Source organism: Camellia sinensis, chromosome 3, assembly GCF_055761805.1.
Source record: "Camellia sinensis isolate YWXY chromosome 3, ASM5576180v1, whole genome shotgun sequence".
Taxonomy (NCBI): domain Eukaryota; kingdom Viridiplantae; phylum Streptophyta; class Magnoliopsida; order Ericales; family Theaceae; genus Camellia; species Camellia sinensis.
Window position 1 is genome coordinate 187269859 of NC_138963.1, and position 22806 is coordinate 187292664.

Here is a 22806-nt window from a genome sequence, read left to right on the forward strand (position 1 = left end):
TTGCCTAGTTTATGCCTTAGCTCGTATGCTTGCATGCTTAGGCCTTTGAGTCCCTATCTTAGCATGTTTAGGTCCTTATTTTGACGTACTTGAGCTGTGTCCATGTTTAGTTCATGCATTTGTGCCATGTATTTCATGCCTCATGTGTAGTCTTCTTTGCTTGTCTTAAGCTTTAAGGACCATTTCATGCCATGCTTGTGTTGATTAAGTGATTTGGCATCATTTCTTGTCTAATTTCACTGCACTTAGTGTTGCTACACTTCCATGCTTTTCACTCTTTAAGTGTTCTTGAGAGTTGCACCTTAGTGCCTTAATTGGTGAACCAATCGGCATGCATGCTTGTATGTGTTTTCGGTGTCTTTGTTTTAGCATTATGACCTCTGTTTTGGCATGACTGAGGTCTACCCACATTCGGTTTAAGCCCATTGAGCATTATGTATGCCATGTCACATCACATCATGCATGTTATGTTGTTGTTTGCATTGCGCATGCCATGCTCTTGATTCGCATTGTGTATGCCATGATCATATTACATTGAGTATGCCATGTTAGTCATTGCATTGTGTATGCTAGTATGTTAATTGCATGTTTGCATGCTTATCCCTCCCATTTTTGTATGCTTGAGTCGCATTGTGTATGCCATGTTATGTGTTGCATTGTTGTTTGGAATAGGTGTTAGTCCAAACATGAGGAATGAGGGGCGTTTCACACTTCAAGTGATGAAACGTGCCTCAATTCTCGGTCGTCGACACTCTTGATCATACATGATAGAGTTTTAGGCCTTATGTGTTTACTTGTGCATTCATTTCATATTGAATTGTGCAACTTCACCTCTTGGCCATCATGCATTGAAATGCACGATTGGTGGCCCGAGGGTCGAGAACCTACACTCCCTTGAGTTCACGACATGATAGGGAGGGTGGTTGTGCACGCATATTTTGCAAATACATTGCCATGCCCTTTCTTGCTCTCTGTCACAGCAAATTGCAGTTCAACAGCAACAACTGGCCGGCCAGCCAGAAAAACTAGCTGGCCGACCACCTTTCTGGTTTTTTAACAACCAAAAGTGGTCGGCAGGTGTCTGGAGAGACCAAAAGTGGTCTTCCACCCTCCCACAGGTTTCCCTAGGTGGAGTTTCATCTTTCTGGAGCTTGGTGCAGAGTCCTGAGGACATATGAAAACAGAGGCAAATCGGGGCATCGCATTGGATTTCCGAATGAGGCGACTGGGCTTGCATGCATTCCTCTCCCTCTGAGCCTCTTGTTTGACTGCTTTCCTTAGCTGCCATGCTTAGATAGCTAGTTTACGCTTTGGTTTGTACTTTAATTAGTTAATGCGTTAGCTATTTCAATTTGTTTTGTAATAATTAGTTAACTAGGATTAGTTAATTAATTATGTTGTAATAATTAGTTTAATTAGCTTAGATTAGCTAGTTAGCTTCTTATTCGATCTCTCCCTCGGGAGGGCCAATTGTTGTAATTAGTGTGCGTGTGTGCGATGCATGTCTTCCAACCCCCATTTCTTTCTCCCTTTTACTTAACCGCTTACGATGGTTAGTTTTAGGGCATATTTCATTTAGCATACCTTATGCTTGCATGCGTGCATCCATTCATCTGTATTGCATGCACCAGGCTCGGCACATCATACTAACTGCATTATATTTCAATTCCAATTTGAATACATGTACCAAGTTGCATTTCACATGACATTCTAGAATAGCTGAGCCTATTTTAGTTGCATTCTCGCATGTGTTGCATTAGCCATCTTAACATGAACTAGGATCATGCATGATTTCTAACTAGTTCTTTGTTTTGGCTCGGAGTACATTGTGAGTGTTTACGCTTTAGCATACTGCATGTGTGTTAATATTGCCATGAAAGCATGCTTGCTATGAGGTTAACGGCTTAGTTGATTAACTGCCTGAATGCCTGTGGGTGAAGGTTAGATTACTTGAATTGGAACAATTCATTGAAATCTGCATTTTAGCCTACTTGCGAGTAGCAAACTTCAAACCGTTTTCTAATGAATATGCAATGTTTTGTTCCAAATTAGGTGATCTAGTCTATACTTGTTTACTGTGCGCATCACATAGTAAGATTAGCTAATTAACCGGAATAAGAACACACGTGTTTTCAAAAACAAGATATCATGCTTTGTACAGGCTGATCTTTGATCGGGTGAGCGGGGCTGCTCATTAAATGACCTTCCCCAATTGTACCCAAGTTCCCGAGTCGAGGCAACTTTGGTGATTACGGACACATGGCCGTAGGCATGAGTCAGGGTTTCCTAAATTCTCCCAAAATAAAATATTTAGGTGGCGACTCTGTATCTGGTAAAGCAGTCCATGTTTGGCACTTCTTTATTAAAAACCAGTTTTCCAAAACGATTTTTTGGATTTGGACTCTTTGGTGATTTATCGGTCTCACATCACACATTATGAGATTAGATTCAGAACCGTGACATTTGAGTCCGAACTGTGGTAAGCCCAAATGAACAAAACGGGATTTTTCCCGGGACATTTGGGCGCGTCCACAATGGCGACCTATGTCTTGCCCACACCAATGAAGACTGGGGGCAAAGCCAGTTGGAGGATACTTACTATGTTGGCGAAGTTGACCACATGACTAGGAGCGGGCGGTATTTCAAGCCCCCGCACTTAGATCAACCAGAGGCGTCCGGAAAGGACAATGAGGCAGAGAAGTGTTGAGGACCGTGAAGATTCAAACTCAGGTCGGTCTAGGACAACAATATATTGAATTTCTTGTCTTGGACGTTCCTGCAACCTTTAACTTACTCCTAGGGCGGCCGTGGCTGCACCAGGTAAAGGCGGTTTCTTCCACCCTGCACCAAATGTTGAAATACCCCCGTGGGAAAGGGGTGGCTATAGTTTTTGGAAATTCGTCAATCCATCCGCCACCAGAGGTGTCTACACCAGTTTTGGAAATCGAGCAGGGCACGGAGGATGTGTTCCTATCAGGATTTACCCTAGCCGAGGCCCGGGTTGTATAGAACATTTTGGCTGTTGCTGAGGGGTTATATGTCAGCGCACAGTCAGTGTACCTTATGAACAAGCTCCAGCACATCCCTGGGATGGGACTAGGAAAAAATGGCCGGAAAGGAGTCACAGCATCAGCCGAAGTGCCGCATAACCCGCATACCTTTGGTTTAGGTTATCTGCCTACCAAAGAGAACTGGGTGAGGAAAGGCAAAGAAATGGCCAGAAGGGCCAGAGCCAAACAAACCGGGAAGAATTATGACTTGATGCACCGACTAATCCAAGGGACCCTGAACGGACGCTTTGTTCGGGAGAGGGAAGACTTTCCATTCTGTGGCTTCCCAGAGCCATGGCTAAACGCAAAGAAGAGGGGCCTGTTGGGATTTGAGATCTTCTTTGACTTGCAGTTGTCCGGGAATGATATTACCAAAGAGCAGACAGACCCACCAACTGAGGCTGAGCATTGTAAGGAAGAGGTCTCTGAGAGCACAGACATTGAAATGGGGGTAATGCTGGCTTGTCTACTCTCAGATCCTCTGATCGTACAAGAGTGCTTGGGGAATAACTCAGTTTCCATGATTGGGAATGAAGCGGCTGCGAGCCCATCTTCGAACGTTCTAGATGCGTCCATTGCACCCTCCCTCGTCTGGCAATACGAGGAGGGATTCTTATCGAGTAGCACCGGGTCAAGTAGTGAGCCTGAATCTGATTCCACCGAGTCTGTGGAGTCAGAATCAGGTTCCAGCTCGTCTAAGTCTGAGTCCAGTATTCCTGGGGGTGACAACCCGGATGCCACAGTCTTGTCTAGGTCGTCATTTTCTTTTTCTTTTGAGTTTGTTGTAACAGAGGAATCAGGCGACTTGGAAGTGATTAATGAGAATGGAATGGCTGTGGCCTTCGAGTACTTTTATGTGCCTTTGATTTATTGTATTAATCAGGACTTTCAAAATTTTGATGAAAACGACGAGGAAGAAATTCCTCCGGTTTTGAAATATTTGCTAGATCAAGAGCAGGAGAGGTTTATAAAACCGCTGGTTGATGAAATCACCCAAATTAATGTTGGTACTAAGAAGGACCCGCGGCTGGTCCAGATCGGGTCCACGTTGTCTTCGGAGGAGCACGAGCGCTTAGTCACTTTATTAAAAGATTCCAAAGATGTTTTCGCGTGGTCCTACGAAGACATGCCTGGAATCGATCCTGAGATTGTACAGCACCGGATCCCTCTTGACCTAGAGGCCCGATTTGTTAAATAGAAGCTCAGAAGGATCCACCCGGACTGGGCCCTCAAGATCAAAGAAGAGGTCACCAAGCAAATTGACGCAGGGCTCCTGCTGGTATCTGAATACCCAACTTAGTTGGCCAACATAATTCCAGTGCTGAAGAAGGACGGCAGAATTCGGCTATGTATGGATTTTAGGGATTTGAACAAAGCCAGTCCGAAGGACGACTTTCCTCTGCCGCATATCGACGAATTAGTGGACTTCATTGCGGGGCATGCATTGCTCTCGTTCATGGATGGCTTTTCAGGCTACAATTAGATTTTGATGGCACCCGAAGACCGGGAGAAGACTGCTTTCACCACCCCGTGGGGTACCTATTGTTATAGGGTTATGCCGTTTGGGCTGAAGAATGTTAGAGCTACATATCAACGGGCTGTGACCACGATATTGCATGATATGATCCATAAAGAGGTTGAGGTGTACGTGGATGACATGATTGACAAGTCCAAGGAAGGAGAGGGCCACTACACCGCCTTGCAGAAATTGTTTCAACGGATCAGAGAGTATCTATTGCAGCTGAATCCTCAGAAGTATACATTTGGTGTTACAGCAGGAAAAATGCTGGGGTTCTTGATCACACAAAGGGGGCATCGAAGTCGACCCTTCCAAAATCAAGGCCATCTTAGAAATGCCACCACCAAAGACTGAAAAGGAGGTGCGAGGCTTTCTGGGTAAAGTACAATCTATAAGATGGTTTATTACAAAAAATAACCTTGACTTGTAAACCACTCTTTGGTCTCCTAAATAAAGGAAAGAAGTTCCAATGGGACGGCCGATGCCAAGCTGCTTTCGAACAAATCAAGCAATATTTACAGAACCCACCTGTGTTGTCACCGCCTGAGCCGGGGAAATCGCTGATTCTGTATCTTTCAGTGACTGAAACTACAATGGGCTGCATGCTTGCACAGGAGTCCGAGGACAAAGTGGAGAGGGCTATCTACTACCTGAGCAAGAAAATGCTGGATTATGAGACCCGCTACACTCTGCTAGAGAAGGCTTGCTTGGCCTTGGTATGGGCTACCAAGAAGCTGCGACACTTCCTGTTAGCTCACTCTGTAATACTGGTTTTGAGATTAGATCCCATCAAATATCTCTTCGAGAAACCAGCACTTACGGGTAGGCTAGCACGTTGGTTGCTTCTGCTTTCCAAATTTGATCTGAAGTGTGTGACGCGCAAGTCAGTGAAAAGGAGAGCGGTAGCGGAGTTCCTAGCCGATCACCCAGTGGAAGGGGATGAAGCAGTTCAGTATTTGTTCCTAGACGAGGCCATTCTGCATGTCGAAGAAGAGACCTGGACGATGTACTTTGACGGAGCGTCAAACCAATACGGGTATGGGATTGGGGTGTTGCTGATAGCACCAGACAATTCCCTTATACCTTTAGCATTCAAACTCCGGTTCAAAGTATCGAACAATGAAGCAGAGTATGAGGCATGTATCGCCGGACTAGAAGCCGCCCTAGAACTAGGGGCAAAACGGTTGGACATCATCGAGGACTCGAACCTTGTTGTATCTCAAGCTAAAGGAGATTGGAAAATTAAGGAAGAAAATATAAGAATCTACCACCAGACCTTGGATGTTCTGATTCCTCGGTTTGAGAAACTGAACTTCGCTCATCTGTTGAGAGAGAACAACAAGTTCGTAGATTCATTAGCAACTCTATCTTCTATGATAGACATCCCTTTCGGGGTCCGGATGCGTCCGATCATCATCAAACAGAAATTTATGCCAGCTTACGAGCTGATTACTGCCATAGATGAGGTACAAGATGAGAATCCCTGGTATTGCGATGTCTAAAACTTCTTGGAAAAAGAGACGTATACACCAGAGGAAAATGCCAAAGATAAGAGGGCAATTCAAAGAATGGCTGCTCAGTTCATCGTCTGCAGGGATAAACTGTACAAGAGAGGTCATCTCGGGATGCATAAACTGTGTGTTGATACTGAAGAGTCCAATCGCCTGATGAAGGCCATCCATGGAGGAGAGCGTGGAGCGCGCATGAACGGGGTGATGCTAGCCCAGAAGATCCTAAGACAGGGTTATTACTAGTCCACCATGGAGGAGGATTGTATTGACTTTGTCCGGCGATGCCACAAATGTCAGATCCATGCAAACCGCATAAACATTCCATCGTCGAAACTGTACAACATGACTTCACCGTGGCCGTTTTCAGTCTGGGGGATTGATGTGATCGGGGCTGTCACTCCGAAGGGGTCCAATGGGCATGAGTTCATTCTGGCCGCAATAGACTATTTTACGAAATGGGTTGAGGCCCAATCTTATGCGGTGTTGAAGGCATTGCATGTTGCTAAGTTCATCAGGAACACCATCATCTATCGCTACGGGGTCTCGAACGAGATTATTTCAGATAATGGTTCCCACTTCAAGAAGAAAGTGATCGACTTGTTGGACAAGTAAAACGTGGCCTTTCATAAGTCGTCTACATATCGGCTGCAGACTAACGGAGCAGTTCAGGTTGCCAACAAGAACATCAAGCGCGTTCTGCAGAAGATGGTGGAAACCTACCGGGACTGGCCAGATAAGCTGCCATTTGCTCTGTGAGGCTACCGGACTTCAATTCGAACTTCTACTGGGGCAACTCCGTATTCCTTGGTTTATGGGATGGAGGCTGTTCTGCCTATCGAAGTTGAGGTTCCGTCATTGCGAGTATTGGCTGAGTGTCAGATAGCTTAGGCAGACTGGCAGCAAAGCAGGTTCGAAGAACTCATACTCTTTGATGAAAGAAGGCTGAAAGCACTATATCACGTTCAGGGTTATCAACGAAGAATCGCCAGGGCTTTCAACATGAAGGTTAAGACCAGGAATTTGAAAGAAGGAGATTTGGTGCTCAAAGACAACCGAGCTCCTATCCACGACCCTAGGGGTAAGTTCAGACCCAATTGGACTGGTCCTTACATCATCAAGTCTATTTGGTCGGGTGGAGTTGTCGTTCTAATGGACTTAGATGGCCTAGAGTTCTCCCAACCGATCAACATGGACAAGTTAAAGAAATACTATCCCTGAGTGGCTCGCTAGGCCGAAAACCCGAAAGGGTGACCTAGGCAAAAGTTAGAGCACAGAAAATTTGAAATTATAAAAACTGAGCTCGCAAGGTTGAAAACCCAGAAAGGGCGGTCTTGGCAAAAGTTAGAGCGCAAAAGGAGAGTGTTAATACACGAATGAACCCGAGCCGAACTACGTAAGGCTTTATTCCCATCTTTGGGATACGTAGGCAACTTCATCTTGAAGTCCAGCTATAAACACTTCCAAATCAACTTTGTCTGTGTGATCTTGTTGGTCATCTTTGTCTATTCTGCATTCAAGAGCTCGGTTGTGATCTCTAGTGCAGTGTTATTCAGACTAGGGGCAACTTTCCAGTTGGTAGGATCCGGGGTTGTACATCTCAGTGATAGATCTCGGGCGTGTCCAGTTATGATCCATATCGAAAATGGTTTTGAAAAGTTTTAATAAAAGTTGATTTTGCTCAAATTAATCTTTTTACAACTTAGACCATTTTTGGACCAAACGGAAAATTTTCAGTACCCACAACCTTCAATTACATTGATTTCAGTATAGAGTTCTCCTACTCTTGAATACAAATTGAAGTTACTTTTTATTACATTCATAAAGAAAACTTGAAAGTATTGATTAAAGCAAATAAATTCGGGGCATAGTCAAGGGTTCCTGCATCCCCTCCCAGAGCTTGTGGAAGTCTCTGATGCCAAAGTGGGCCCAACATGCGCCTCCTCATCAAGCCAAGCTATGCACTCATCGAAGAGGCTGCAACTGAAAGTAGGAGTGGGAGCTAGAAGCTCTCTCATCCTCCATGTTGTGGCATACCGAGTTAACTGTGTGCCTCGGACCAAAAATGCAACAGGGTACTCTATCCCACCTTCCGGGCAAGTCTGATCATGTCCAAATTGGCGCCGAAATCGAAATGGGAAGTAAAAGACACAGTGTGTCAAGCCAATCAATTGAATCCCGGGTTGGCGAGTCATGCTGTAGCTCATCGCCGGTAAATTAAGCCAGGGGCAGCGCCAAGCAATGTCGGAAGCAGACAAACTGCGCATCCATTCGCACCACCATCCCTTATCCGGGGCATCGACTAGACGTCGTCGGAAGAAATAGCTACGAGCTGAATATGCTGGACATGAGTCCACAACCTTCAATTTATCCATTAACCATATCTGGGGAGGGATGCAAATGAGAGATTAAAGAATAGAGAGGTGTACGTTGAGAGAAAAAGTGAGAAAAGGGTTTTGAGAGAAAAATCGAACCTGAGGGCCGAGTGATGTGAGAAATATATGTGAGATGTGGTGGGAAACATTACTTGCAGTAGTAGTGGACTCCCCGCGAATCTAGTCGTCTCCCGGCGATGAAAAGCATTCAAACCTATCAATGTCTTAGCTAGCGTCATGGTGATGCAGCTCTTGCCCTCTTTTAAGCCCTCGGCAACTTCAATCAAACGAGTGCTAAACCCACCAGAGCCTAGGGCAAGCAAGAAATGAGACAGCATGCATAAGCAAAGCGCATGTCGCCGATAACCCTGCCAATGATGATCGCGGCAGTCGCCGGCGTCAGTAAATCGACGAATCAAGCTCGGGATGTCCAGCTCTCTGTCGAGAATCAATGACCGAGCATCGTGCAAAGTAAGCCCGCACATCCGTCCTAAGGCTTGGACGTAGCCGAAGCGGAATTAAGGCAAGATTTCTTTATCGCGCTCGGATTCCATTAAAGCTTGAAAAATCTCGAAAGTATGACATATCTCTTGTCCGCCAAAGCTAAAGACGTGTGTTACCGGATTCCAAAACCTTGCCGCGGCATGAAGGAACAGAAAACGCAGTGGGGTACGACTTAACGTGAATAGTGCATTTATGCTAAAGCCCCGAAAATTCAGCTTTTCCAAGCCATCCAAGTTGGCAATCCAATTTGTGAGATTTTGGACAAGAAATGCTTCCATTTGGTGCAAAAACTGAACTGAAATGGAGAAAACTACGAAGCTAAGGCTTTTGTAGAAGATAAGGTGTTGAGTGGAAGAATGTGGCAACATTCTGGAGGTGCTTGCCATTTTTGGCCGATCTGCCAAAAAGAGTGCCGACCGACCATATTTTGTGGCCAATCGGCTAGTAATGATGGCCGATGGTCATTTCTTTTGGCCGATAGCCTCTCACTTTGGCCGATGGCCTCTCCCTTTGTTTTCTGAGTTGTATATGAGTTGGAGATGTGGAGAACTTGTGACTAGTTCCACTTCAAATGCCTTTCGGTGATGATTTTGCAAAGTCGCGCCGGTGTTACTTTAATTTGTTTATCGAGTTGTTGTACTTTTATTTATCGAGTTGTATTTTGTGTTCTTTAGTTCTTGTCTTGCTTATCAAGTTGTATTTATATTTGGTTAGCTTGTTAAGTTCTTTGTTTTGCTTATCGAGTTGTTTTGTTGTTAGTCGGTTCACTACCTGATTAATGCAATTCGAGTGTTTAGTTTTCAAAACAAAGTTCAACTCATTTACATTGTTATGTAATATGATGCAATGCTTAGAATGTACAAATGCAACACTTTTTCAACAAAAACAACTGTTTCATTTCATCATATTTTCTTTTACAAAAGTACATAATTTTGAAGAAAATAAAACTTACCTGAGGCAGTACAATGTGCAAAACTACCAATAAAAAGAAAAATAAAGCAAAAAAGAAAAGCAGCAAAATGTTTGGATCGGCGCCAGTCGCCTCAAGTATGGAAGTCTCTCCTCGTCCTCTTCCTGGACGAAGGTCTAGGATCATCACCGCCAGCTCCGCTGTCTGAGCCTGAATCTAAGCCATCCCCAACCTCATCCTCAGACGACTCTACCTCTGCATCAGACTCGTCATCATCTGGAATAGGCGCCCGTGAACTACTCCCAGAGTGAGTACGCCCGGCTCTAATACTCCCAGGTACTGAAGGTCCTGCTGGAGCACCCCCTGCGGCCGGTATCTGGAATGGGGCCTGAAAAGTACAATTGGCAAACGCATCAGTTATGCTATGTAAAGTCATGTATAAATACCGAATACAGGGTATGAGTACAGTGTATGAATGTCGTGAGCAGTGTATGAATGTTGTGAGCAATGCTGTGAGCAGTATGAGAGTTACAATGTATCAGTGTCATGAGTGGTATGTGAATATAGTGTACCAAGCGCTGTATTGATAATGTGATGCATCTGATCATGTATGGAACAGATTATGCAAAGTTTTGGTGCTGAGTTTAAAGGAACTTACTGGGATACTGTAGATACTTAGCAGGTCTATGCTCCTCTGCAGCATCCCCATCACTGAGGCTGACAGCTCCAGAGCCTGTCCAGTGTACTCGATCGAAGCTTGCAAAAGTGTTAAAGTAATTAGTATTATGCGGGGTATCAAACAAAATTAAATAACTGTACAGAGTGAAGAGTATAGCACATATCGGGGTCGAGCTGCGAATTTCGACGAGCTCATGATCAGCCAGAGGAGGAGCGATAGATATCTGATAAGTCTCCCCACCCTATCCTCGGCATGTCATGGTGGTGGGCAGCTTTGGCCACTCCACTCCGCGTCCCCTCCGGGACCCACTCCTATCGCGGGCCTGTGCCGTCCTCGGTACTCCTGCTCCTCCTGCTGGCGCTGCAGGCCTCTCCCTCTTATCTCGGCAAGTACTAGCCAGAGGTCGCATGAGATAAGTCTGGATGAAGACGGTGTAGTCATCCTCATCCCTGAAATAGTCAGCATCCCAGCCAATGGTGAAGTCGATCATCTCCTCCAGGGTGTACCTCTCTGTATGCCTCATGTGGGTGGGAGATGGCCTCAGAACTATCTGCTCTGGTAGGCTGAGGGTCTGACGCCGAAAGCACTCACCCAGATACCATGCTCGGCAGACCGGACCCTCCAGCAAAACCTTGAACCGGGCAGTCTCCCGAGCACCCGTATACTGCTCTCTCACTGCCTCAGGTAACGCAGCCTAGGGCTGCCAAGTGATCTGCAAATGACAGGATATACAATTTGTTATCTGCTATTGAAAGCATAATGTAAAGCGAAGCTTAAATAAACTGTAATGTTTGTAATACCTCTGCTGCGGTAATGGTATCGAAGTATCTGCGGAAGAACAAGAAAGACTCACGCGGCCTCCGCTCGCACCTCACATCGTATCGATAAGAGTATGGGATAGCAAGGGGCATCTCCACCTCCGGCTCTGGAGCAAGCCTCGGAAAGTAGGCATACACCCACAATTACAGAATGTAACAGGGCAATAATGAGTATGCTTACCAGTAAAGCAGAATACAGATAAAGTAGAAATCAGAGAATGATGTGCAGTGTGTGTAGTGTACAGCCAGTGTAAAGTAGATTGCGTGTATGCAGTGTGTGTGGTGTATAGATAGTGTAAAGAAGAACTGTAAAACAGAAAGGGATGGTGTACCTCCCAGGCTCGCCATTAGCCTCCGAGCAGATGTCCGCTGCGGCGGGATAGAGAGCTCATGTATCCGTAAAGCGTGGCCAAGCCTGCGTCACCCCAATCGTAGCGCCGGATCCGCGTCACATCCACTAGCGCGCTCAGCAGATAGAGGGTAACTGTGTTTGCCCGGTCGACGAAAAGAGTGGTGCCCAGTAAGAACATGATGAATCCTCGGGCATACTGCTCCACCTCCTCGCGGGTTGTCGGCATCTGTATTCGAAACTAGTCCTCGAACCAAGAATACCTCACGAACCCTGGCCGAGAGAGAGGTGGGCGAGCGCCAAGCAAGAAGATCTGGGCAGCATCTCACTTGCCCATATCAGTGTCGAAAGGAATCGGATCACCCCTCACTCCGATGCCGGTGAGCATGGAGAAGTCGAGGGGAGTCATCGTCATCTCTCCTGCAGCAGAAAGGTGGAAGGAATCGGTGGTGTCCCACCACCTCTCCACCAGCACACCTAGAAGGGGCCTACTCGCAGTGAGGCGCGAGAGTCCCATGCAGAAAATGCCAAAGTCGGCCTCGTCAACGATATGGCGAACCGCGTCGGGCAACTCCATGTACCAACCTCGGGTGATGGTATTCCCATACCCCCGGAAGGCATGGGAATCTCCCTGTGTTCAAGACAAACAGATGCGAAGCAGTGTCAGAAATACAGTATTCTGAATGTGTTCAGAATTGATAAAAATGCAGTGTGTTTGTATGTGTTCGAGTTTACACAAGTATCGTGTATGATTGTGCTCAGGGTGAACTAAACATGTGATGTACAAGTGTGTTAGTGATGATCAGTTAAAGAACAGTATCAGCTACCAAAGATATCTGATTTACATTGCAGAAAATAAAAGAGGGGAAGAGTATACCTCAGCGGCGCTGTAGGAAAGGTGCGACTCCAACTCGCGTAGCAGGAGCTTCAATGGCGCACGTCACGCATAGCTCCTGAACTGGCGAATGTCATTGGGAGGCAGTATGTGTATCGCGGGCCAGTGTGTCGCCGAGTCGAATGGTCGAACACTGAGCAGCAAGAGCTCGACCTTAGGATCTGTATCCATCTCTGGGGGAGTCCCATCCCGTGGAATATCGTATGTCGTCTCGAGAAGGGTGCAAAAGTGGCCAAGGGTATGGAGAATGGGTAAAAATGCAAAAAGTCAACCGAAAGTCAATCCCGAGGGGTGAAAAACAGAGGAAAATGACAAAGCTCGGAAGAGAGCACGGGAATCAAGGTAAACTCGGGGGAAACAAACCCCAAGTAGTGGAAATCAAGAATGTGGCACCGAAAACGCGTTTCAATCGGTTCAAAGTGTTTGGAACGACGAGGGTTTCGCGAATCGAACATTGTGAGAGGCTCAAAAATAGGAGAAAAGCTCGGATCTAAGGGCAGAAAATGACCTAGAGAGAGAGCAAGGATTTTCGGCTTGGAGGAAGTGAGGATATAGGGTTTGGAACCCTATATTTAAAGACCCGAAGCAAATGAATAAAATTGCACCGAAACTGCCACTTTTGGTCGGTCGACAAAATTGTTAGCCGATCGGCTAAATTTTTGGCCGATAATCTCTTTTTGTGGCCAATGGCCTCACCTTGTGGCCGATGCACCTCCAATGCCCTTGTTTGGGTCATTTTTGTTGATTGGTACCTTCATCTCTCAAGAAAGTGCGAGAAGGTACACTTTTGAAGCTTTAGCGGTCTTTGTGGTGACATCGAACCGTGTCTTCCGTATGCGGCACTCGATACGCGCGAGGTGTATCCTTTTTCGTATCCTTTTGTATATTGCGAGATTCAAAAATTGCTTTGAATATGTTGCATTACAATGTTTTGTCATGTTTGTAATAAGCGCGCTTGTTATACGTCTTTTCGCTATTGCATTGAGCATGCATCGTATTGTTTTGAAGTTGCATCTCAAATATCGCGAATAACTTGCCTTTACCATGCTTACTTTGAATATGTGCCTCCCTTTCTCACATTGTTATACACATTGCTTGCGTTGTCGCGCATGCTTTACTTACAAGTGTTTATGCCCCATGGCTTGCGTTGTAGCGCATCCCTTTCCTGCATTGTTATACACATTGCCTACGTTGTCGCGCATGCTTTACTTATATGTGTTTATGCACCCTTTCTCGCATTGTTATACACATTGCTTGCGTTGTCGCGCATGCTTTACTTACATGTGTTTATGCCCCATGGCTTGCGTTGTCGCGCATGCCTTTCTTGCATTGTTATACACATTGCTTGCGTTGTCACGCATGCTTTACTTACATGTGTTTATGTTTTACTTGCATTGTCATGCTTGTTTCAGTTGCATTGTTATGCACCGCCTTACTTGCGTTGTTGCGCACACTTGTTGCATTGTCATGCACACCTTACTTTCATTGTCGCGCATACTTTCTCTTGCATTGTTATGCACCCATTGCTTGCGTTGTCACGCATGCTCTTTCTTGCACTGTTATGCATCTCCTTACTTGCGTTGTCGCACATGCCTTTCTCGTATTGTTATACACATTGCTTACGTTGTCGCGCATGCTTTACTTACATGTGTTATGCACCTTACTTGCGTTGTCGCGCATACTTTCTCTTACATGTGTTTATGCACCCCATGGCTTGCGTTGTCATGCATGCTCCCTCTTGCATTGTTATGCATTGTTCCCTTGCATTGTTATGCTCGTTCTACTTGCATTGTTATGCACCTTCTCACTCGCATTGTATTTGCATGTGTTTATCTCATATTGAAATGATTTCTTGATCTAACGTTGAACATGTGTTTCTAATGTATTGTACCTGTTGAATTTCTTTCTTTTGCAGGCACGATATTGTATGTATGGTTCATTTGAAGTTGGTGAAACCGAATGATATTGTATGTACGGTTCATTCAAGAGAAGTCCCGGTTCAGTTTCACTGCAACCTTTCTCCACTCGCATGCTGCGTTTGGATGTTCTCGCACTATTATGTGCATCGCGCTTTCTTGCGCAACCCATCTCCACTCGCATTTGGCATGCATTTGGACGTATCTCTCTCCTCTCACGTTTGACACACGTTTGGATGACTGTGCTTTCTGGCATAGTCCTTTCCTCTCCTGCGTGTGATAAGTTAAGAGATGTTGTGTTTGAGACTCCGGGTGTCGTCGGTAGTTGCCTTTAATCTTCTCCGCGTGAGACGCAATGAGAATTGCATAATTTTCTTACATCCTTTCTATTGGAATATGTAGGACTATTCTTTTTTATTCGCTTGCTTAAAATGTTATATTTATTTTGCATAAATGCTTCATTACAGCTCTCTTTGCAAGATCATAAGTTATGTTCGGCATTGTGCATGTCATTTGCATCTTGCCCCTGCCTGCGGGCGGATCTCTTTGTTATCCTGTATGCTCATCTAAGTCTTCGGCCTTCTCAAAAATGGGTCGTCTCTGGGCTTTGACAGTCACTCCCGTCATCTTATGACTTTCGAGTTCTGTCAAAGAGGGGCAACTGTAGACACCCCATTTTTGACTGTCTTCAAGACTTGGACGTTATCTTTTGAACACTCGATGATCATCCATGCTCATGTTTGTTTTGGGTTCCCGAAGGTCATAGCTGCGCGCTTTGCCTTAGGATCTCTCAACGTGTATGTTTTGTGCTTGGTTGTGGACCAAGGACTTGTGGTTTTGCTTATGAGGGAAGAGGGTGGCTTGTTGGCCATCCCTACAACCCATCGGCCAAGGCATTGTGCCATCGGCCTTGTTTTCTTGCCATCGACCATAAGTGGTGGCCGATCGGCACTCTTTTTGGTCGATCAACCATATTTCTTGGCCGAGACCTTTCATCTGCTTTTGTAGATATTTTTGTACTAGCTGTGACAACGGGTGAGCACAATTCTCATCCTTCATACACGTGTATGAAGGGATTGAATCAAGACTCAAGCTTGCTCAACAAGCTTGAGAATTGATTTTCTATAAGAAGGGAGACCCCTCTCCCTTTCTAGAGGTTCTAAAAAGTTGATATAAAAAACATATATCACTATCTTTCTATGTTTTACCTCTCTCTCTCTCTCTCAATTTGCTCTTGTTTGTGCTCAAAAGTGTAAATTCTTCATACTATTGCACACAAACACCTACTAGAACACCATCCTTTTGTTACTGAGGTACTTAGGTGCTGGTGTTAGAGTTTTTGGTTTGGTTTAAGCTCAAAAAAGCTGCTGGAGTTGTGTTCTTGAAGGTGTTCTTCAAGGGTGAGTTAACTAGCCTTTGTTTTGGCTTAAGCTTTTGGACCTATTTGCATGCTGATTTAAGCTTAACTTTCTACTGTAAAAAGTTCTAATTTTTCATGCTTGTAATGTTTGTTTAAGGTCACTTTTGTGTTGGGGGTAGTCTACCCCCTCCTAGGCCTTGTTTGGCCTTCTTCTTGTGCCTTCCTTTTAAGCTATTGGGACCTCCTTGTTTTGGCATTCTCACCACTGAAACTCAGAGGATTTTCAATGGTAGAAAGGTGGTTTTGAGGTCCCAAATAGGAGAGGGTCATCCCCTCTTGTTGTGTCTTGTATGCTTGCTTTGAATGCCTCATGATTGAGCATGTTTGTCTAGCATGTTTTGGTTCCATTTCAGCATGTATTAGACCTTATTTTGCCATGTTATACCTATATCTAAAGTTGGTTTGATAGCCTCTTGCATGCACTATGCACTTGTAGTGCAATCCTCTCTATTGCCTTAACATGCATCTTTTGTTTAGACCATCATTCTTGCATGTTTTGGCTCAACTCAAAGAAGCTTTTAGCCTTGTTTTACCATGCTTAAGCTCTGATTTGTGTTGTCTTGATCATGCATGCCATGCTTTGTATAGCCATAGTGTATTCTAGCTTGTTAGCTTTGAGTTTCCAAGCCACTAGCATGCATTGCTTGGGCTACTTTCATGATTTGGCATCATTTGTTATGTAATTTCAGAGCATATTTCATGATCATACACTTGTGCTTGTCACTCTTTTAATGCCTAGGAAGTTTGGCTCTTTATGCCTCAAGAATGGATCATTGTGTATGCCTCCATGCTTAGGCCTTTGGGCTATCATATCAGTGGGTTTTGGGGCTTATTTTGACATGCCATAACTCTAATTTTTATTGGTTAAGCCATGCCATGCTTAGTCTTGATAGGTGTAGTGTAATGCCCCTTATTGGCCTTACATGCATCATGCCTTATGCCTTTCATGTTGGCTTGTTTTAGCTTTGGTCCATGCATGTTTTAGACTCATTTTGGCATGATTTAGGATTGTTTTGGTCGTCCTTGGCACTTTGGGGTTTGATTCATGTGGCCTTGGTGCAAACTCCTTGCCTAGCCTTAAGCTTTGAACCTCCTAGCATGCTATGCTTGTATTATGTGCATGATTTGGCATCATTCCTCACATGATTTCAGAGCTTATTTCATTTCCATACTCTCATACTTGTCACTTCTTCATCATGGTTGAAGATCGTGCATTATTGCCTAGCTTATAGACCAATACGTGTGCATACATGTTTTGCCTTTTGGTGCCTTAGTCTTGGTGTTATTGGCCACTGATTTGGGCATGATTGAGGTTTGTCCATTTTAGTTTAAGTCCAATTTGCATATTGTTCAAATGTTGTTACATTGCATCATGCTTGCATGTTTGGGTTGCATTGTATTTTGCATGCTTGTTGCTTGCATTGTTGTAAATTCTTAATTAGTTTAGCTTAGCTAATATTCAATTTGATTATGTAATAATTAGATTATTAGATTAGTTAGAATAGTTTAGCGTAGCTAGCTTGTATTATTCATTCGGACCCTCCGTCGAGAGGGCCAACTGTTGTAATAAGCGTGCGTGTGTGTGATGCATGTCTTCCAACCCCCATTTCTTTCTCCCTTTTACTTATCTGCTTACGATGGTTAGTTCTAGGTCATGTTTTGATTAGCATCCTTATGCTTGCATGTGTGCATTCATTCATCTGTCTTACATGCACCGGGCTCGGCACATCATACAAACTGCATTGTATTTCAATACATTTACTTGAATACGTGTTCAACAGCATGCTATCAAGTTGCATTTCATATGCCATCTTAGAATAGCCCAGCCTATTTTAGTTGCATTTTTGCGTGTGTTGCAATAGGCATCTTAACATAGCTAGAATCATGCATTGATTACTAACTAATTGTTGTTTTGGCTCGGAGTACACTGTAAGTGTTTATGCTTTAGCATCTTGCATGAGTGTGAGTGTTGCCATGACAACATGCTTGCCATGAGGCTATTTTCTTAAATGATATAACTGCCTGAATGCCTGTGGGTGAAGGTTGGATTGCTTAAATTGGAACAATTCATTGAAATGCAAGCCCACTTTACGAAGTGGCAAAATCATGTTTTCTAAGCCCACTTGAGGGTGGCAAATCCACGACTTATCCTACTTGCGAGTAGCACCTTCAAACCATTTTCAAACAAACAAACATGAGATGTTTTGTTCCAACTTAGGCGATCTAGTCTATACTTGTATGCTGCGTGCATCACATAGTAAGGTTAGCTAATAAACCGGAATAAGAACACATATGTTTTCAAAAACAAAATATTATGCTTAGTAAAGGCTGATCTTTTTAATCGGGCGAGAGGTGGTGCTCATTGCATGACCTTCCCCTCTCGTACCCAAGTCCCCGAGCCGAGGCAACTTTGGTGATGACAGACACGTAACCTTCGGCACGAGTCAGGGTTTCCTAAATTTTCCAAAACAAAAACATTTAGGTGACAACTCTGTATCTGACAAAGCAGTCCATATTTGGCACTTCTTTATAAAACTCGGTTTTCCAAAACGATTTGCCGAATTTGGACTATTTGGTGATTTATCAATCTTGCATTGCACTTTGCAAGATTAGATTCAGAACCATGACATGAGTCCGAACTGTAGTAGCTAAGAACAAAACGGATTCCGCGCCATTCGCGCGCGGAGCCGGGACGTTCGGGCACGTCTACACGCGAGAAAAAGGCGAGTCCATAGTTTGAAACCGCTTTCAAATCAAAACAAAAGCCAAGAAAGGAGGGAGGTTGCAGAGATGATTAAGAGTGATCACAAGTATAGAAAGCCATAAATAAATGCAGTCAACTCAAATAAGATGGTGTCTAAGGCCTAGAACACCAATCCTATGAGGACAATTACACTACAAGCGTGCAATACAAAGCTCAAATGTAATAAACACTTAAAAATAGTGCTAAAACAGATCTAATACAGTCCTAAAACATGTTGGAATTGAGCTAACAAAAGCTAGAATAATAGGCTAAAACATAGAGCATACTAGGCTAGTAAACAAAACACAAGGAGGGAAGGCTACCCCTTCCATTTTTGGACTTCAAAACATGTTTTTAGCCACTGAAATAACTCTGAAAAATAGTGTTTAAAAGCTCAAAAAAAAAATAGTGCAAAGATGGGAAACACAAGGGTAAAGGACTTGAAAACCAGGTGTAAAGAAGGGTGGATCACCTCTCAACCTTTATTGGCCTTAAAACCCAAGTTTCAGCCCAAAAATACAGAGTTTTTACAGCCAAAAAATCAGTAGAAAAGATGGAAAACAAGTGGTGTAAAGATGGTACAAAAGCAAGAGAAGGTATACCTCTTGAAGATGAATGAACCCTTAAGTCACAAACCACCAATTTCACACTTTCAAGTGTTTCAATAGCTCAAATTCAAGCTCAAATCACCTCAGCAAGAAGCTCTGTAGGTTTGGTTTAGAGTGTTTGGGTAAAGACTATGCAAGTTGCAAGAGAGAGAAAGAATTGTAAAGAGAGGAATTTTTGAGAATTATTTCCTCACTCCTAAATGTTTCTAACCTTAAAACAATGAGGGAAGGTCATCTATATATAGAAACAGATGAGCCTCGGTCGAAAATATCAAAAAAGGGACAACTGGAGCTTTGTAGAAATAACTGGCAAAAATATCTGGGTTTTACACTAGTGGCCGGCAGGCCAGAAATGGTGGCCTGCCGTCCACAAATGGTGGCTGCCAGCCATAGAAAAATCTACTTCTAGGCCCGACTTTAAATGGGAATATCTCCCTCATTCGGACTCGATTTTGGGTCATTCTTGAGTCTAAATTGAAGCTCCGAAAGTCTAGTTTCCAATAGAGGCAGCCTCAAATCTAAATTCTAAGTGTGAAAAGAGATATTCATATTTTAGTGAAGGTTGCTCATTTCCATCTTAATTGGATTGATGCCTAACTTCAAACGGCCATATCTCCCTCATCCAGACTCGGCTTTAGGCAATTATTAAGTCTAAATTGAAGCCCCGGAAGTCCAATTTCCAATGTTGGTGGCCTCACAACTAAATTCTAAGTGTACAAAGAGATAGGCCTGATTTAGTGAAGGCTGCTCAGTTCTCTCTTAACGGTTTCATGCTCAACCGTTTCCCTAACTAGTTTTCTTCCCTCCCCTCCTATTTTCTCCAACTCCAAACCTATAAATAAGATGTTTTAAATATTTTTTAAAGAGTTCACCTCTCTTCCATTTATTTCCACTTTGTCCTTGCTCAATTTACCGAAAAGTGCAACATTTAACGAAATGCGAGCCTTGGAACATCGTAGAAACATTTTCAAAAATATTTTGAAAGAGAGGGTTTTAAGGTCTAAAATAGTTTTGGTCAAAAACAGTTTTGGTCCAAAATGGGGTGTAAGGTTGGGATTTAGAAGCTCTTCTTGCTGAAGAAATCGAACATTTGTACAACATAACTTTCATCATCGAGTGATCAATCAGTGGCGCCCAAGTCTTAAGGGCAGTGAAAATGGGGGGTCTACACCAAAGATCAATGATGATTTAATACAACTAAAGGATGATTAAGGGAATTGGATTATACCAATTTTCCATATGTGTTCATATTCATTATTATATGTCTAAATTGTTGTATAGAGTAGCAATTGGGATTACCATAACCACCTTGGCTTAAGTTTTTTGTTGTTGTTGTTGTTGTTGAAGGCTTTAGTTACTTCCTCTCATCAATCATGTATGCTAATGAGTGCAATAGTGTTTTTCAATTTATTATCAATCATTTGTTCAAAAAAAACTTTATTATCTATTGTCATAAGGAAGAGTTCCATCAATCTTGAAGCACTTAGTTAATTACTTTCGAAACCAATCATCTCGATATTTTTGCACACTTAATTCTAGTCATGGAATATATGGCTAAGCAAAATAGGTAACTAATTTATATGTACTTGCAAATTCCAACTATATTTTTTTTAAAATTTAAATAATTGTAACCTCTAGTGTTGTAAGCATGTTGACCTAATTCAAATAAGTAGTAGTTTTTGGGCTTAACTCATGACCTATTGTTGTGCCACCTAATTCAAATAAGTAGTAGCTTCTGGACATAACTCATGACCGATTGTTGCGCTCTTTATTTACAGGTGTGTTGGTATTATGTCCTCTTGATCCTCAGTTTCATTTCGAGATCCATATTGGTGGGGTTTTATTACATTTTCATCCCTAGATTTTTGAACTCAATTTTTTGAGGTTTGCTTCTATTCACAAAAAATAAAAAAACTCTAAAATTTGATGTTTTTTGTTTAGTTGGTCTTTACTTATGGGTTCTCTAGCAATATGTTTTCCTTTGTTAAAGAAGATGGTCATTTACAAAATACATAGTTTGGGTAATTTTAAAATTTGCTCTGCATGTTTGATAAATTGCATAAAAAGGGTGTCGACATGTAGTTATTTATAAAATTAAGTATGACAATTTGTAAGGTTTTGGTAATGTTCTTGTGCTCATGTACCAGTAATTATGAAGGGGCAAACTCGGGATTAAAAGAAGAGAATGAAGTTGGATCTACACTTCAAATCTGGCAAATCTACACTTAACCATTTTTTTGGAAGCTTCTTTCATTCAACAAGAAGAGTGTGTTGGGTTAGTTCTTTTATGTGAAATTAACTATAACCTTGTAATAATTGTGAATGAATTTAGTAAAAGATTTCTTTGCTTACTTTGGTTGGATAACAAATTTTTTTTTTCCCATTTTGTTTGTTTGTTATCTTCGTTTGCTGAAGGTAAAATATATGAGTTTATTATTCTTAACTTCATTTTTTTCTCGAACAGAGGAAAGGATAGTCAGGGTGAACTTGTTGGTTACTTTGATCTTGTCATAAAGGTATAAGAGCTCTAAAATGTTTCACTAGTTTATTTATTACTTCTAATTTGGTTTGTATCTAGTTCTTATTCCTTTTAGATTGTTTTTGTGTTTTCAAATCTTGATATTAATTAGATGTATCCACAAGAAAGGATGTCCCACCATTTTATGCTTGAAGGTGATTACCTAACTGTGAAGGGACTCCAGGTAAATTTTCTTCCTCTTTCTGGCATAATGGTAATTGGAATATAGATTATTATAGTAATGTGAAACAAAAATGAGAACTTGATATTGCACTTGTTATAAATGTGCGATGTCTGATAGCTTTTGGAAAACATAGTATGCTTTTGGAGAACTTAGTTGCTGGAAGCATCATATGACTTGTTGCTATTTTTTTAAGTGGTGAAATGGTGTTCTAAAGTGAAGACAACATGTCTTATTATTAGCATTGATACCTAAAGGGACCAATGTCACTCAGTGCTAGAATTATGGATTAAGAACCCAAGTAACTCATAAATTAGTGGCAGGTAGATAATAGTTAATGTTGAAATTGATATCCAGGAAATATAAAAATCAAGCACTAAGCTGCTGTAAGCTTGACTGTTATGCAAAATTTTATTTTCAGCTTACTATTTTGAATTTTTAAAAATAGTTTATGACATAAGAATTCATGAAATTTTAGTATGATGTTCTACCATGAGTCTTCATTATTGGATAAAAATTTCAAGAATTAATTCCAAGGGGATAATATCCAAAAATTCATAGACCTGTTGTTGTTCTGTTGCGTAATGCGTTCATGTATTACCATATGTGTTCATGATATAACTTTGAGTGAAATTATACATTGTGATTCAAGATTACAAGCATTTTGAATTATTACTCATTTGCATCATATGGCATGGCTTATGTTAGATGTATAGAGTCCTACACTTACTTCGGTTCAGCCTAAGAAATAGTTAAGTTTTGACTAAGACGTAGTGTGCACAAGGTGATGTATATGGGATTATTATATACATT

At 42.6% G+C, this 22806-nt stretch overlaps 1 long non-coding RNA gene across 1 annotated transcript in view; it reads left to right on the plus strand.

Annotated features, from left to right (window-relative positions):
- The window catches only part of LOC145821220 (uncharacterized), an 88201-nt gene extending 65748 nt beyond the window's left edge, over positions 1–22453 (plus strand). Inside the window, exons 2-4 of the long non-coding RNA XR_014363253.1 lie at positions 21442–21569; positions 21759–21810; positions 21925–22453. This is a non-coding gene — a long non-coding RNA (uncharacterized LOC145821220). The remainder of the gene's footprint in view (positions 1–21441; positions 21570–21758; positions 21811–21924) is intronic.
- The last annotated feature ends 353 nt before the right edge of the window (positions 22454–22806 follow it).